Source organism: Caretta caretta, chromosome 6, assembly GCF_965140235.1.
Source record: "Caretta caretta isolate rCarCar2 chromosome 6, rCarCar1.hap1, whole genome shotgun sequence".
NCBI classification, from domain to species: Eukaryota; Metazoa; Chordata; order Testudines; family Cheloniidae; genus Caretta; species Caretta caretta.
In genome coordinates this window covers 39542453-39557206 of record NC_134211.1, presented here as the reverse complement: position 1 = coordinate 39557206, position 14754 = coordinate 39542453, and the positions used below count along the sequence as shown (strand labels likewise).

The 14754-nt window shown below is 41.1% G+C and overlaps 1 long non-coding RNA gene across 2 annotated transcripts in view; it reads left to right on the top strand.

Annotated features, from left to right (window-relative positions):
* LOC142072515 (uncharacterized) overlaps positions 1 to 14754 on the top strand; it is an 84357-nt gene that overhangs the window by 1360 nt on the left and 68243 nt on the right. The window contains exon 2 of one of the 2 annotated variants that reach the window (XR_012668915.1): positions 597 to 701. This is a non-coding gene — a long non-coding RNA (uncharacterized LOC142072515). Of the gene's footprint in view, positions 1 to 148; positions 702 to 14754 lie in introns of both variants that reach the window. The other variant, XR_012668914.1, reaches the window with a different exon arrangement.

The window sequence follows — 14754 nt, the reverse complement described above, 5'->3', positions numbered from 1 at the left end:
CACTCCAATCAATGGGGAGCATCACCATTGTCTTCAAGGGGCTTTAGATCAGGTCCTTACAGTGGAGGGGGCTCATTAGAAAGCCTTGGCTGGAAACACCCACTGACTCTGGTCCGTGTGAAATTTCCTTCCAACCCTCTCCCTCTAGAGATCGAGCTCCCGGGACAAGCGACAGTTGCTCCCACGGGATTGGATTTTGCCTGCAGACAACGGACACTTACAGCAGGGAAAGACACCGATACAAACCCATCTTCAGCTCTCACAGCAGTTTGTCTCGTTGGCGTTCTCTGTCCTGCTCAGCCAATAAAGTGGTGGTAGTTGGTTCGGTTTTTTAAAGCAATGACACTCTTTCCAAACACGAAATAGGGGCTCCTGTTCGGCTACCTCCTTTTTTCAAAGTTACTAATAAATCATCTGCTTCTGAAAGACGCTTCCAACGCCTCATATAAACAGGGTTCTGATAGTTCCTCGATGGTATATTTTGATATTACACGCCCTCTACATGTCTTTACATTTTGATATTGCATGCATATTCCACGAGAAGCGAAACATTCCAAATCACTCGGTCGGTGTACTTTGTATTTTTTCCCCACCAGGCATGATTCAACCTGCATAACATAAAATTATCTACGGGACATGTAGAATATTAAACAAAATGCAGCAGTCACACTCGAACCTCACCCTGAAACCTTCCGCTTTGGGTACGTAAAAATAAAAGATCTTTAAATCTCAACGAACTGTAACTAGCATTTTTCTGTAAAACCGAATTTGTCATAGTCTACATAGCAATTTTCACTGTAATCCTTTCCCCACACAGCATCAGAAGTTGTCACAAAGCATTATCAACTCCGATTTTATGTTTTAAAATAAGAAAAGAATCAATACTAATCACCGTATTTAAGTATCAGGGTCTGAATTTGTTTTCTCCCTTAAATAATTAACACAGCTAAAAGTTTTGTAGTTAAGTGATTAAACTACATGATTTTGAGAAATAACGTTGAAGCAAATCACTGGTTGAATATGTAAATTGGTCTTACTACTCTAAAAGGAAACAGATTTTAACCCAAAGGCAATCAGAGAAATGTTGCTGTTGCAATAATCAAAGATCGCCCAGGTTTGCGGATTTATTGTTAAGTGAGGATGAAACTAAGGAGAACTCTGTTTGGTATTGCTTCCAGAAAATTGCTTATGAAATTAGAACCCATTCTTTCAAGGGAATCGAGATGATTCAACCTTCGATTACATTGATTGGTTTGTATTTTTATTTCTGTTCCCTCTCCCACTTCCTAATGTGGTACAAATTAACCTAGTACTGACAAAGCTATAGTCATCTGTTTTTATTCCTATAGCTCGAGTCGCGTTTTTGAGCCACTGAAAGATAAATATTCTGCTGGCTACAGTTGTTATTGAATTTGTTTGTTTCAGCAGTTGATAAGTGCTTTATAATATAATTAACCTCTAGTACTGAACACTACAATATATACGTGGAAATGAACATCTTTGAACTGTTATACCAAGTATTTTAGGGATCTCTTAACACAAAGGCAAAGTCTTCTAAAAGTGGACTATCTTATTCTTTAGTAAATGTTTTGCTTTGTTTAAGTAACCAGAAGTATTACTGAACAGAAAAGGTAATTTCCTCATTAGGGAGGACTGTATTATTCAGACTGTCAGGAAGACTTAAGAAAGCACTTCCAAAGCTTCCCCTCTCTCAGCTGAACACAAAGTGGATAGAATCAAACAAACAGCAAACTTTAAACCAAAACAAGGAGCAAATAAATTCCAGCAGGTTCTGTCTTTATACCCAATACACCAGCTCCAGCTGAGAATAAGGACTGACGGGGTGAGGGAAGGGAAACAAGTCAATTTGTACCCCCAAAACCGAGTTTAATTTGTTAAAACTGTGTCTTATTACAGATAAATGTGGAGGTAGGTGAGATAGGTGTTGAAATGTTCCTTGCCCATGTGTGATACGTGCTGTAACTGGCACAGGTTACATACCGTCTTTACGAGAGTTTCACCTGACCCTAGCAGAAATGCTAAGCATACATAGACTGGCTATAGGCTAGGAGGACACATACATTCCTGAATCGATCAATCCATCGCTTTTAACAGGTTTCTTTAAAGAGCCAGATTCAGGGGCGTGCACTTCCCAACAGCGATGCCCAGCGACTGCCACCTGAGAAGATCCTACGGGGCAAAGCCACAAATAAATATAAAATTGGAGACTTCTATATTTGTCTATACTACTGGGTCGAGCAAAGAAATCAATAAAAGATTGGGTGGAACTCTATTTGCCGGTCAACTAGTCCGCCCTTGTCAATTATGAAGGGAAAAAGTCAGCAGGAAGATCACAGAGAGCCCTGGTAATTGGCCATCCCCACTTTTTGCATCCATTTCCTCACATTCAACAGGGCACCAGGTTAAAAATACCCCTGCAATAGACGCACTTTATTGTTGGAGTTGTTTTCAAATAAGAGCTAAATGTCAAGGTCAGAAGCGTGGCCGATAACTCAGGAAGGGGTTAGTACATGCATCCAAATCCATTGAGCTCAGAGCCCTCTTCTTCCAGAGTTAAAGCGATTCCAGTGCGTATGTATGTGTGTTGAAGGAAACGAGCCCTTCCCAAGTTCATTTTCAGATCTAAGGAGCAAAGCCAGGGACCTTCCCTATTTCAAAAAGAACCTTTAAATATAGCTGTATCTCCATCTGTCCCATTTTTAAAATATTGGACGGAGGCCCGATTCTAATCTCACACCAGTGTAAATCAGGAGGAACCCCACTTAAGTCACAGAGTTACCCAACATTTAACAGGTCAGAATTCTGGTCCCTGGGCCTCAAAACAAAAGACAGGAACATAGGAATTGCCAGACCAGATCAGATCTGCGGTCATCCAGTGTCAGGTCTCTCTGCCGGTGGCCATGAGCAGATGCCTCAGAGGAAGGTGTGAGAGCCCCAACAGACAGATGTGGGATAATCTAAGCGCCCCACTCCCACTTTAGGTCTCATCCAGCCCTCCCATACTGAGAAATGGGTTTAACCCCCGAAGCAGGTTTAATATCTCTTCCAACTTTTTAATAATTAATTGCAAAAGTTCTTTAATAATATTTAGAAGCGTTTATTATCCCAGCACTCTGATGCAGAGATTCCCTCTAGATCCCTGGCAAAATGGGCTTTGGGCACCACCTTTACACACTGCTGCAGTGCTGACCCTTTCTACGTTTTTCCCTCTTATTTTTCTGCCTTCCATCCCACCAATTAATGGGCTGAGAATTCTTATTACGCTTTACTAAGCACCATAAATGATCCGCTCATGGCTTGGGGGTGGGGGAGAATGACTTAAACAGAGATAAATTCCCAACAATCCCGATCTTTGTTCACGCGGTTCAGTGCAAACAGAGGGATCTGTCTCCTTTCACTCAGGGAGCTGATCAGGGTTTGATTATTTAAGTGCCAAGAGCAGCAGAAACAAAGCTGTGAACCATCTCCAGGAGTCCAGGGTGCAGGGAGCAAAGAGGCTGAGAGAGGCAGAGAATTAATCACAGCGGGCCCGATCCTGCATTCCTCGTGAGCCTCAGTGTCGCGCTGAAGCCACGTTTATTTATTTGGAGTTTAAAATGCGCCTGCAGCGGAAGTTACAACAAAACAGTCACGCTTGCTATTTACAAATACACCAGCTACAAGGCTGGGATGCACTAGGAATGCAGGATCGGGCCCTCAGCCTCGAGGGAGAGGATCCGACAGTTACTGGGCGAAGAAGAGGATTCTCAGACAAATGTGGAGCGGGAAGACAGATTTCAAATGTGAGCTTCTGCGTTTGGAGAGGAGCCTTCTCTGTAACATGTTCCTTCCTTGCAAACAAATAATCGGATTCGCTCTCGGCTGCGCAGTGGGAAACTCAGAGCTCCCAGCCCCCGCCAGCAGATTACTATTTTCTTCGTAGTTCATGGATCAATTTCACTGAAACCGGCGGGGAAACAGAGCCGGTTCCCTACCCTTGCCCCTTCCCTGTCAGCCTCTACTCTCAGCTACATAGAACTATTAGGTCTAAAGGGAGCAGCAGGACGCATCGAGCTCCTGCCAGCCGGTCCCTCCGGGTAGGGCTCCTTATTCCATCCCCACCCGAGCACACGTTCCGCAAGCCGGACCCCTGGCCCAAGCGTACCATTCCTCTCAATGGAGAGCGCTGCTTACAACGAATGGCGCGCTCCGGCCCAAGGGCAGCTGGACCCAGCTCTTGTTCTGTCCACACGGGCAGTGCCTTCCCCGTGTGCTCCCCTTGGGATCCACGGGCAGCCGATTGATCTCAGAACGCGGACACCAGCCCTGCCCTGGCATGAGGGTTAGAGACCAGTGCTGGGAGCAGTTCTAATCGCCACAAAAGGTGCAGACCTAGGACACAGCCTGAAGCCTAACGGGAGGGTGTGTTAGTGTCGTTAGCTTGGGATCAGGAGACCAGGGTTTTCAGTGCGGTGCAGAGGAGAGAACAGCTTCCTCAGCTGGAGATTCTGGAGAGGCGAAATCAGGGGCCGTTGCCGCCCTGGGGTGGTGGACGAGAGCTCCCTGACCATCCAACTGAAAGGAAGCCTTAGGTTCACGCTGCGACCAGCGGCTACGCAGGGAAGCTGGGGGGGAGGAAGAGCGACTTTGCGAGGGCAGGAAACAACCGTGTAAAGGAATGTTTGATAAAACGAATCTCCAGTACATATGATATGTATATATTATTGTGAGATCAAACGGAGTGTGCTCTGCGGGAAAGGGATTCCCTCTCCCCCCAAACTCCTTCTTTAAACTTTGGCATGCTGTCATCAACATCGAAGGAAAGTATGGCTGGATTCTGTTAGCTCATCGGCACCAGGGAATTAGAAGCACTTTCAGCCGGTCTCTACCCTGCTTCCTCTGTAACCTTACAAGCAATGTACAACTGTAAAAACAGACAAGGAACCAGCTATCTGTCAAGATTCGTGTACTCCTTAGTGAAGGAACTTAACCAAGTAATAAATAGTGCCAGTGACCTCCCTGTGGCCTCAAAGCAGGACCAAAGCATGCGTTATTAGATCCCAGAGCAGGCAGGCAATTGGACTGCGGAGCCTTTGGAATCCCAAGACGCTGGCCAATGAAAAATGAAACGGAACCAATAACGCTTAATTCATGCATGTGCCGCGCCCCAGGGGCAGAGCCGGTGCAGCGCTCTGGTCTGTAAGAGCTGCATGTCTCGGGGTACAACGATAATCACCCTGCAGTCCCGGCGGGAGGAGAGGGAGCAACGCTACTCAGACATACACTCTGGACCCTTCGGAGGCCTGTGATGGAGATTTTCAGCAGCGTGCACGGGATTTCCTTAAATCTTCTCTGCACGTTGCTTTGAAAATCTCAAACCGGTGCGCTTCCCGCGCTGGCCTCCTGCAAAGGCGGGTGCGGGAATTTACGGATTAACTAGTGTTTAAAATGCGTACCGCAAGCACACAACTCTTTTTACACACACACACTCCAATCCTGAACAGTGTAAGGGAACCACACATCACCCCTGGTTTGTCAGATCTAGTGTCCCCACGCTTGGGGGTGCCCGAGAGAGTCACTTCTCTGGCTATTTATTCCATTAGAAGGAATGCCTGTCCTCATGACAGACCCGTCTGCATCGGCCCGATCCCAGTGCTACAGCCTGTTCCGCACCTTCCTTTCGACCGCAGAAATCCATTGCCTACTATTGCATTCGAATTTCCCTCTTGTTCGGTGGCGGGATTCTTCTGCCTTCTTGTTTTCTGTGCTGCTTGGTCTTGCTCGGGAGCCGATTCACAGCAAGGCGCTGACCTAGCCCCTCGTGAACTGCTAGGAGACCGGGTTGGACTTTATGGGAGGTTGCGTTCACCAGTATCAGCAACCGACAAGAAGTTTGCGGCAGCTCCATTTCTTCCCTCATTTGGTCCGGTGTCAGTGCTGTACAGCACTACAGTAAATATGCCACAGGAAAGTGTTCCCATGTTCTGTGGACGGCAAAATAAGACAGATTTGGGGAGTTTATGCTATTATTTTACCGTAAATCTTTGAAATTCTGGAACTAATTATATAGAGGATATGTCTCAATTTGTTCTGCATTAATGCCACATTGGGAATGGAGTCAGGGCCACAGCCAGAGCACATACTCCAGCACATGAAATTGATGAACTGAGACTTGCTGCTAGTCCCGAACACACCATCTGGAATTCCAGTCTGAGGTTACAATTAGAACTTCTGACCCCAAATTCAACTTTGTGGAGAAGGGAAAAAAAGTTACTTACTCTGCACCTGTAGGAAACACAGTGTTCAAGTCTCCCTCTTTTGAAAAAAAGTATTCTCAGTGTTTGATAAGACTTCTAGTTCATATAAATGCTTTTCAACCAGTCTGGGTTTATTTCATTGTCTTACATTTTCCCCTCCTAAATTTCTTGATTACTAACTTTAATTGTATCATCACTGAGAGAGTTCTTTCACTTTGTTGAGGCATCTGATAAAGGCTACAATAATGATCTAGCTCTATGCTTGAATTCTTGGTAGGAAAAACAACGACTAGTGTCTGTGCCTTTTAATAGTGTCATAAATAACTGGGCAGCTATCATTCCACTTTCTATAGTAACTCTTCTCCTACTATTTAGTCTCACCTTGCACCCCTCCTGGATGGAAATGGACTAAAATGAAGTACTAGGTAGTACAGGGGTTCTGTTAAAATTTATTACCAGGCTGCTAAGACAAAACTGAATGTAAATCATCAAGCTGTATAAGGTCATAAAATATCCCTGTGCAGCTAGCCTTAGCCAAGATTCTGGTGAATAAAAGTTCATATAGAACTGGATATCAGTAACATCTTTCAGATCTGGTATATACGACATTTTAAAAGTCTCAGATGTACAGGGAGATATACTTAGAGTAGCTAAAAGAATTATATAGAAATTTTATTGGTATTTGGCACTTTAGTATATGCTTTTTGTTTTTACTTTAGGTAACATGTTGCAGTTTGATTTCATCCTTTTCACTCTGACATTTTAAATTAGTAAATTTATTTCATAGAGAAAGGATCTAAAAGTCACTGAATGAATCAGAAATGACTACTTTTAAATATGCTAACTGGGAGCCAAGGAATTAGTCTGATATATAGGTTCGTAGAATACATCTTAAAGCAGATTCATCTTTAAATATAAAATTGTAGATGAAAAAGTAGCAAGTCACCCCTGTCCCCTATAAAATTTATGAGAACTCTGAGCCATCTGGCATTTTGTCTGTGAATCCAGATACACATCTGGAATGCAGTGGAAGGATTTACACATTTAAAAGAGGTGGGAAAGGTCCAGCTAAAATAAGCACATTATGCCAAGTCACTAAAACAGAGCTCAGAATACTTATGACAACTTTGATGAGTAAGTGAAGCCTGTTTGTGACTGGCACCGACAGAGAAGATAACCCAAGGTCTCCCTAACCTTAGCAAAATAACAGGGCAGTATTGCCTTAAGGGTGAGTTGTTTTATAACAATTTCTCCAATGGATTAGGCATAAGCATGTTTTCCTACCATGTATGGCTTCATTTTTCATTTTTATTTCTCAAAAAGCATTTAAGAATGCAAGGGAAGTCCTAATTCCAGTTTATTCTTGAGCACCCCTTTGTAGTAACATAGGGCAAAGGTACACGATAGGCCAGATTCTCAACTGGTATAAATCAGTGTAACTCCATTGGAGTTCTGCCAATTTATTCCAGTTGAGAATCTGGTCCACTTCTCTAAAATCTTGTTCTGAACCCTTGGGTACAGAGGAAGTACTGTCAAGTGAGTGGCTGCATCCTTAGGCCTCAACAGTGTACTTTGGCACCTACCTAACTTAAGCATATGCTTAAAGTTAGGCACATGCTTAATACCTTAACTGGGACCTGGGTTCCATTTTGGGGGGAAATTCAGAGTCTCTTTTTTGTCCCACTGCATAACAATGACACCAGAACCCAAGAATATGAAGGCTGTAGCAGTGTGTTCAGTGATTAAAGCAGGGACTATTAATAGGACCCAGGAGTTTTAGTTCCATGTGCCTCTATTTACTTACATGTACAATGGAAATAATGATATACTTACCTATTTCACTTGGGATAAAGTGTGCTATATACATGCATATTGTTGTATTTTGTGCAGCATCAGTGCATCAGTTCTCTCCCAAAACTCTTTTCTATGGTATTTCTTGTCAGGCATTTCTGTATCTGACAAGCAGGAATACAAATACATTTTGAAATATGTAAAATATACCAACATTAAGGCTTGCACCATTCCATAATTCAAGTTGAAAATGAAGGATGGAAGGAGCTTGTCCATACCTTAAATATAGAGTTACCAACCTTTGTGGGGACAGCAATGGTTGGTGGCATGTTTTGATATTCTTGCTGACAGCAGATCCACAGCAAAAATGATGGCCCAGTGCTGTGGAAGACTTGGCAGAACCACTGGAATCCCACTTCACGATGGGATCTCATGCTGCTAACCCATGCAGGTTGTCAAAGGTTTGTTTGTTCCTTTTTGTGCAGGAGGAGTGAGTGGATTTGCTTTTAGTGACCAACACATGCAATCTGCCAAGGGGAGAGTGCAGAAAATGCCAGGGCTACTGCAACCCTCACACTACTGTACCAGCCACAGAGTGTCCCCACTACTTCTTCACAGCGTCGGTAGAGGATTCCATGCCCTCAGGTCCTAAGGGCACAATCGGTTTACTTGATAGAAGTCAAGGGAATAGACCCTTTCATTCAATCAAGGCTGATCATACTTAGAATTCAGATGCTCTCTGTGCTTATCAGACTACTTCATGCAGTATTCCTATAGAGGCAAATGTCTATAATGCTCATAGACACATACTCTCTCTGCCCTATATAAATGGATCCACCTAGAACACGCATTCAAGTGTGTGGAAATGAAGTACCTATACTGAGGGCCAATACCTTAATAATTTATATATGGTTCTTGAAAAATAAATTGCTGGAAGCAATTAGCAATAAAAAGCAACTTCAAAAACTGACTTCTCCCAGCCCTTTAGTCTGCATCATTCCCCCCACCCCAAAAAAACCTACATAAGATTTGCTTCCTTCCTTCCCCTCCCCCATTAAATCCAACTCTTTCTTCATGTATACACTGTTGCATAGAACATCCAACCAATTTGCTGAGATGGTAGACAGTCAACCGTAACTTCCCTCAACTTCAACTCCTTCCTCAAACCCCTTCAAAGGTTTTTACTGTCAGTGTTCTGAGCAGGTTTTAACAATGGGTTCTCAAACAGTGCTGAATGCAGTCTGTCCTTCTACCTGTCTATTCTGGTATTTATATGCCCCTCACCACAGTAGTACTACAGCACCGATGTTTTCCTTGTTTACACTTGCAGATAAACTGAGCTCAGCAGCACACACTGGGTTTTTTTCTTTTCTTTCTTTCTTTTTTTTTGTTTTTTTGTTTTTTGTTTTGGTAGTTTAGATAAACTTTGAGGCTGGGAAGAATTAGAACTGAAGTTAAAGGGGAGAGGAGGAAAAATCACTCGTTAAAGCAGAGTCTTAGGGCCATATTTATCTTTGGTGTAAGCATACTGGAGTTACATGAAGGATGAATTTGGCCCTAAAACAAACAAACACAACCAATGCTTACATTCTGCTATTCAGTTGCAAAACGTTAGAACAGGAATTAAAGAGACACTGGAAGTCTGCTGTATCTAAACCAATCAGAACCGTTGTCTTTTTTTCTCGTTGGTTCATTGTAGAGTTAAATGACGCGCAGATCAGAACTAAGACTACCTTGGTGATGCCTTACCTAATCTCTGTTCAAAATATTAAACGTATTGGTGGAAAAGAAACAGAAAAAGCAAGGGACAAAGAGACCCTGTCAGTTGTAATTTATGCTTTCTAAGAGAAACAATGAAAGGAACAACCAAATAAGTGCAACTCCTTTCTTTAGATTACAACACAAATGATTAATAGCTCTATGAATAGATTTGCAAGTAGCACCACCATGCTAATCAAGATATAAAAAAAGTTTATGAGCAGTTGCTTAGAAAAAACAAGATAAAGCCAATGGAAATTTAATACTGGTCAATAGTGCATTTATTCAAAATGTATTACTGACTTCAAGTCTCCATAAATTCTTTGTAAAAGAAACTTCCATTGTGATCACTGTTCCAGATCTAAGTGATTTATTTTTTCCCCTTTAGTAGTAATTAGATATATCTCACAAAGTCCAAGTTATATATCTATTGATATAGATTTAATCATGCCCTCATAAGATAATAAATATTAAATTCAAATAAGAAGATAATGCAAGGAAAGTATCTATAATAAATGGATATTTTGATTTATTCATAGATTAACTCACATGAAGAAACTCAAATTTCCATGTAACTTGTTTCCAAATTCAGAAGATTCACATTTCCAAACTGTTAGCTCTTGGGAACAGAGCAGATGTTGGATTCTGTACAGTTTCGAAAAGGTTTCTTAGCAGTTATTTATTTCATTGCCTCACTCTAAGCAGCACATTTCTTTGCCCTCTCTATCCACGCTTGGCCATTAATTCTACTTGTTTTGATGATCTTCTTGCACAGATGTATATTTGTTGTATGTGCCTGCATTACACACAAGCAGTATACTTTGAATAGTTTATAAAAAAGTACACTCAGAAAAGACATATTGAAATACCTGGCTGTCAGTCCATTTTCTATCTCCAGGAATTTTGTTCCCCAGACCAAACATAGTATTTTGCAAAAAAACATCTCTTTTTGACCTTTATACAGTTATTGCCTTCAGTGATTCGTAATGTCTTGTTTGGGATCATTCAAATCAAAATCGTTTTTCAGTCTTACCAATTATTTACAGAAAATCCTGGACAGCAGTCCAAGTAAATGCAGCAAATGGTAAGTAGGTTTACTGTCAGCGAAAACTTGTGCAGAATTTTTAATCCAGTACTATTCTTTCAGATTAGCTGTTGGAACCGGTTTCAACCAAACACGGAATTAGCAGTGAAACAATGCAATTTATGAGTAGCAAAATGTCCAATGTTGTTTTGATGAACAATGGGGAAACCAACAAGATCACCAATTCTCTGGTACCTAACATTTGCTTTGTTAGGGAATGAAAGTTCTTGAATCATTGTGGTAATTTACCATGTTTTATCAGTTTCTGTTTAAGACATCTACACACACTTCAATATTCTTGACACTTACTGCAACATTCCCTATAAGCAGTTTCCATACAGATGTGGTAAAGACTAGAGCCCAAAGTTTCAAAGCTGCACATGCAAATGCATGTGGAATTGTGCACCTACTTTACACATTCAAATGTGCATGCAAATCAAGTAATTGTCTATGCATCTGCATTTGAGTCTAACTGACCAGGTGCACATGCAAGTACCTGATTTATATGCATGGTCTGATCCTGAGTCCATTAAAGTCAGTGGTAAAGCTCCCATTGATTTCAACAGCACAGGACCAGGCCCATATAGTCTGCACATGCACATTTGAAAATGTAAGCCTAACAGCAAGTTTATATCTGTCAGTGGCAACACAACATTAATGGAGAAGTATCATCCATTCAGAGGTTCTAAGAGTCAAGAATTACATTTCCCAAATCACAGGGCTTCTCTTGGAAGACTATTTCATAATCTAACAGATCTCATTGTCAGGAAGCTTTTCCTCATTCAGCCTTTTTTTCTTTGTTGGTCATTTAATCTATTACTCATTATACCCACTTGTAAGATCCTAGATAGTTCTTCTCCATTTTTCATGTTTACATGCATCACATATCTATAGGCTGATTTGATCCTCCACCACAATCATTCCTTTCCCAAGCTATATGCATTTAGTTCTTTTAATCTTTTCTCATAAGCCCTCTCTTTCTCCTATGAGCTCCACCCACCAACGTTTTCTGGTATGGAAGAGCTCAGAACCAAAGTAAAGTAAATATTCTGGGTATAGTGACATTTGGATATCCCACAATGCAAGATTTTTGCCATCTGGATTTCAGAATCATCTTGAGCAACTGAGCGGCAGTCCAAATGAACACAAGATTGTCATATCAGCATAGGAAGCTTTGGGTGGCATTGCTAAATCATTTTTTTAGTGGACCCTTAGACAATATTTTCTCCAGACAATGCCCTAACTATATTAGTTCCATTGTACTTGTCACAAATTAATGTAATTAAATACATAATATTTATAGTGATTGTTATGTTCATAGTATTTTACAAACATTATCTAACCCCAGCATTATGATATATTATTCCAATTTTTATATAGAGAAACTGAGGCAAATACAAGTTACTTACCCAATGCCCACAAAGGAGAAACGTTTGAGCTGGGACTAGAGTCCATGAATTCCTGTCAACCAGTCTCATGCTTAAACACTATAACACACTTGTCCCTTTGTGACATATGATGATAGGAGCAAAACAAAGTGTCACTATCTCTAGTGAAAGCCAGTGGAAACTGTTTTTAATGTTGGAATTGTGCGGTGCATTTCCATGAGTGAAATAAGACCATTCCACAAACTAGACCTTATTACACACTTAAATCTCACCTACAAAACTTACAATTTTATAAGCTCAGAGACTGACAGACTTCAAATATACATAACTAGGTTAGTTAAACTGCAGATACTGAAAACCCTCTTTTGGTCCTTCAGAACTTAGCAGTACCATGCATCTGAAGTTGGGTCCAAATCCAACTGGGAAATGTGCTTGCATACAAAACACACCATATTTTTTAGGAAGCTCAACCATTTTTCTTCAAGGCATGCATCCCTCTTGTGAAATATGTCACTGCAGACAGACTCTGAAGATGGCATTTTTGGAAGATGACAGAACTGAAAGAGATCTAGGTCATCATAAATATACCATGTCACTGAGGAATACAACTCAAGAGTCTGGATCTTTCATTTGTAAGAAAAGGGCTAGGAAATGTCACTGGAATCCAAAATAACACAACCATCCGAGGAAAAGAAAACACAACAAATGTTCATGAAAGTTATTTCAATGTAGAATACATGGTGTTCAAAGGTGCAGTTGGCACACATAAAAGCAGCAGTAACTTCAAGTTTAAAACAAACCAACCAATCTCACATAAACTTCCATGATCTCTAGATTTAGGGCTAGCCCTGGCAGTTGTGCCCCCTGTATTATAGGTCTGAGCCTGACAGCTACAAAAACATAGTACATTTGGGGTTGGTCAAACACTTACCACCCTTTGGAAAGATGTTTTGTCAGAAGAATTTGGACATCTGGTAAGGGACTTGGTGCACTTTTCACTGTGTGAGCCAGAGTGGGCAGGGTCCCCAAGTTCACCTTTCAAAGTGGAACGGGAATCATAGTTGGCTTTCAAGTTTAGGAGAGGGCATACCCTCTACCTCCTCCACTTCAAACCCCATAATATGAGTCTCCACACAGCAGCAGCACACACATGGTATATGTTCTGAATCAGCCCTGACCATCCACTTAGGAATTATATTAAACTTGAATCTTACAGAATTGTTTGTCTTTTTTTAAAAAGACACACTCTCTCTCTCTGCTCTGATTTATGTGCCATTTTTTCTGTTTACTTTCTTTATAGAAGAGAAAAATATGCTTTGTCACTTTAAATTACTTTGATTCTTTTTGGCCCATCCTCCCCTTTTGGAGGAAACTGGAAGGATCTCCAAAACACATTTTCAAACCAGGTACATGAGCTTGCTTCATTTTAATACTCTTATTTTCAAGTAGTCCTAAAGCATGCAAGTGTCTTAGAGCCTTATGACCAGTAACAAAACTGCATGTACCATGTGGGCTATACTGGAAGCATGTTCCTAAAGACGCTGCTTGTGTTTATAAGGTCTTTTGAGGTGAGGGTTGCACAGTGGAAAAACATAACAGAAATTTAACAAAGGCCACACTAAAAAATGTGAAAACAAAACAAAAAAAGTAATTCTCCCACAGGAACCAAAAGGCATTTCATACATGTCCAGTGAGACATTAAAAATAATTATGTGGAAAAGTAATAGCTCCCTTGGTTGTTTTAATGTATTTTTGTCTACAACCAAGAAAACTGCTGTCTTGGCTTTGCTTGAAAGGTCTCTCAAACAAAAGCCCTTCAAGTGACCCTTGGATTATTAAGCAGCAGTAACAATGAACATGGATCTCAGTTTAAAAAGTGTGCCAAACCAAAAAGACTGACAGTTTGGATCTCGGCAATAGATAGCCTTCAGTGAAACCGAGGAAAAATAATCCTGTACGTTTTCAATCTTCAGAGTCCCTTCTCTGAAAACAAAAATGCATAAGCAAAATCTATATCGTTCTCTTGTCTGAAGGGAATTCAGATAGAGTTACATTTTTATTTTTTCTCTCTCACTATATCTTTGTTTCTGGTTGCAACATATTTATTAGACATGGGTTCAATTCCAAAGGTTGGATTTGGTTCCTAATTTAAACTTCTCCAATGTTCACACAGAGGACAGTTTGGATCAGGAAGATTGTTTTCGGCTTTATCTCCCATATGATTTCCTCAGAAATGAGCTAGAGGTCATTAAATAGTATGGAAGAGATTTCAGGTGGACCAAAAAAAAAAAAAAGAGACAAATAAAACCAAAACCAACCAAACACAAACTGCCAATAGTACCAAAACATGAAGCCAAAATCCCAGATACACAGGTGTTGAGATGTTCAGTAACATACACTCATGTAAATGGCATAGCAGGAGAAGCAAACAGTGGAGCAGGGGAGTAGAGGGAAAGGGAATAGTTATGCTCAGTAG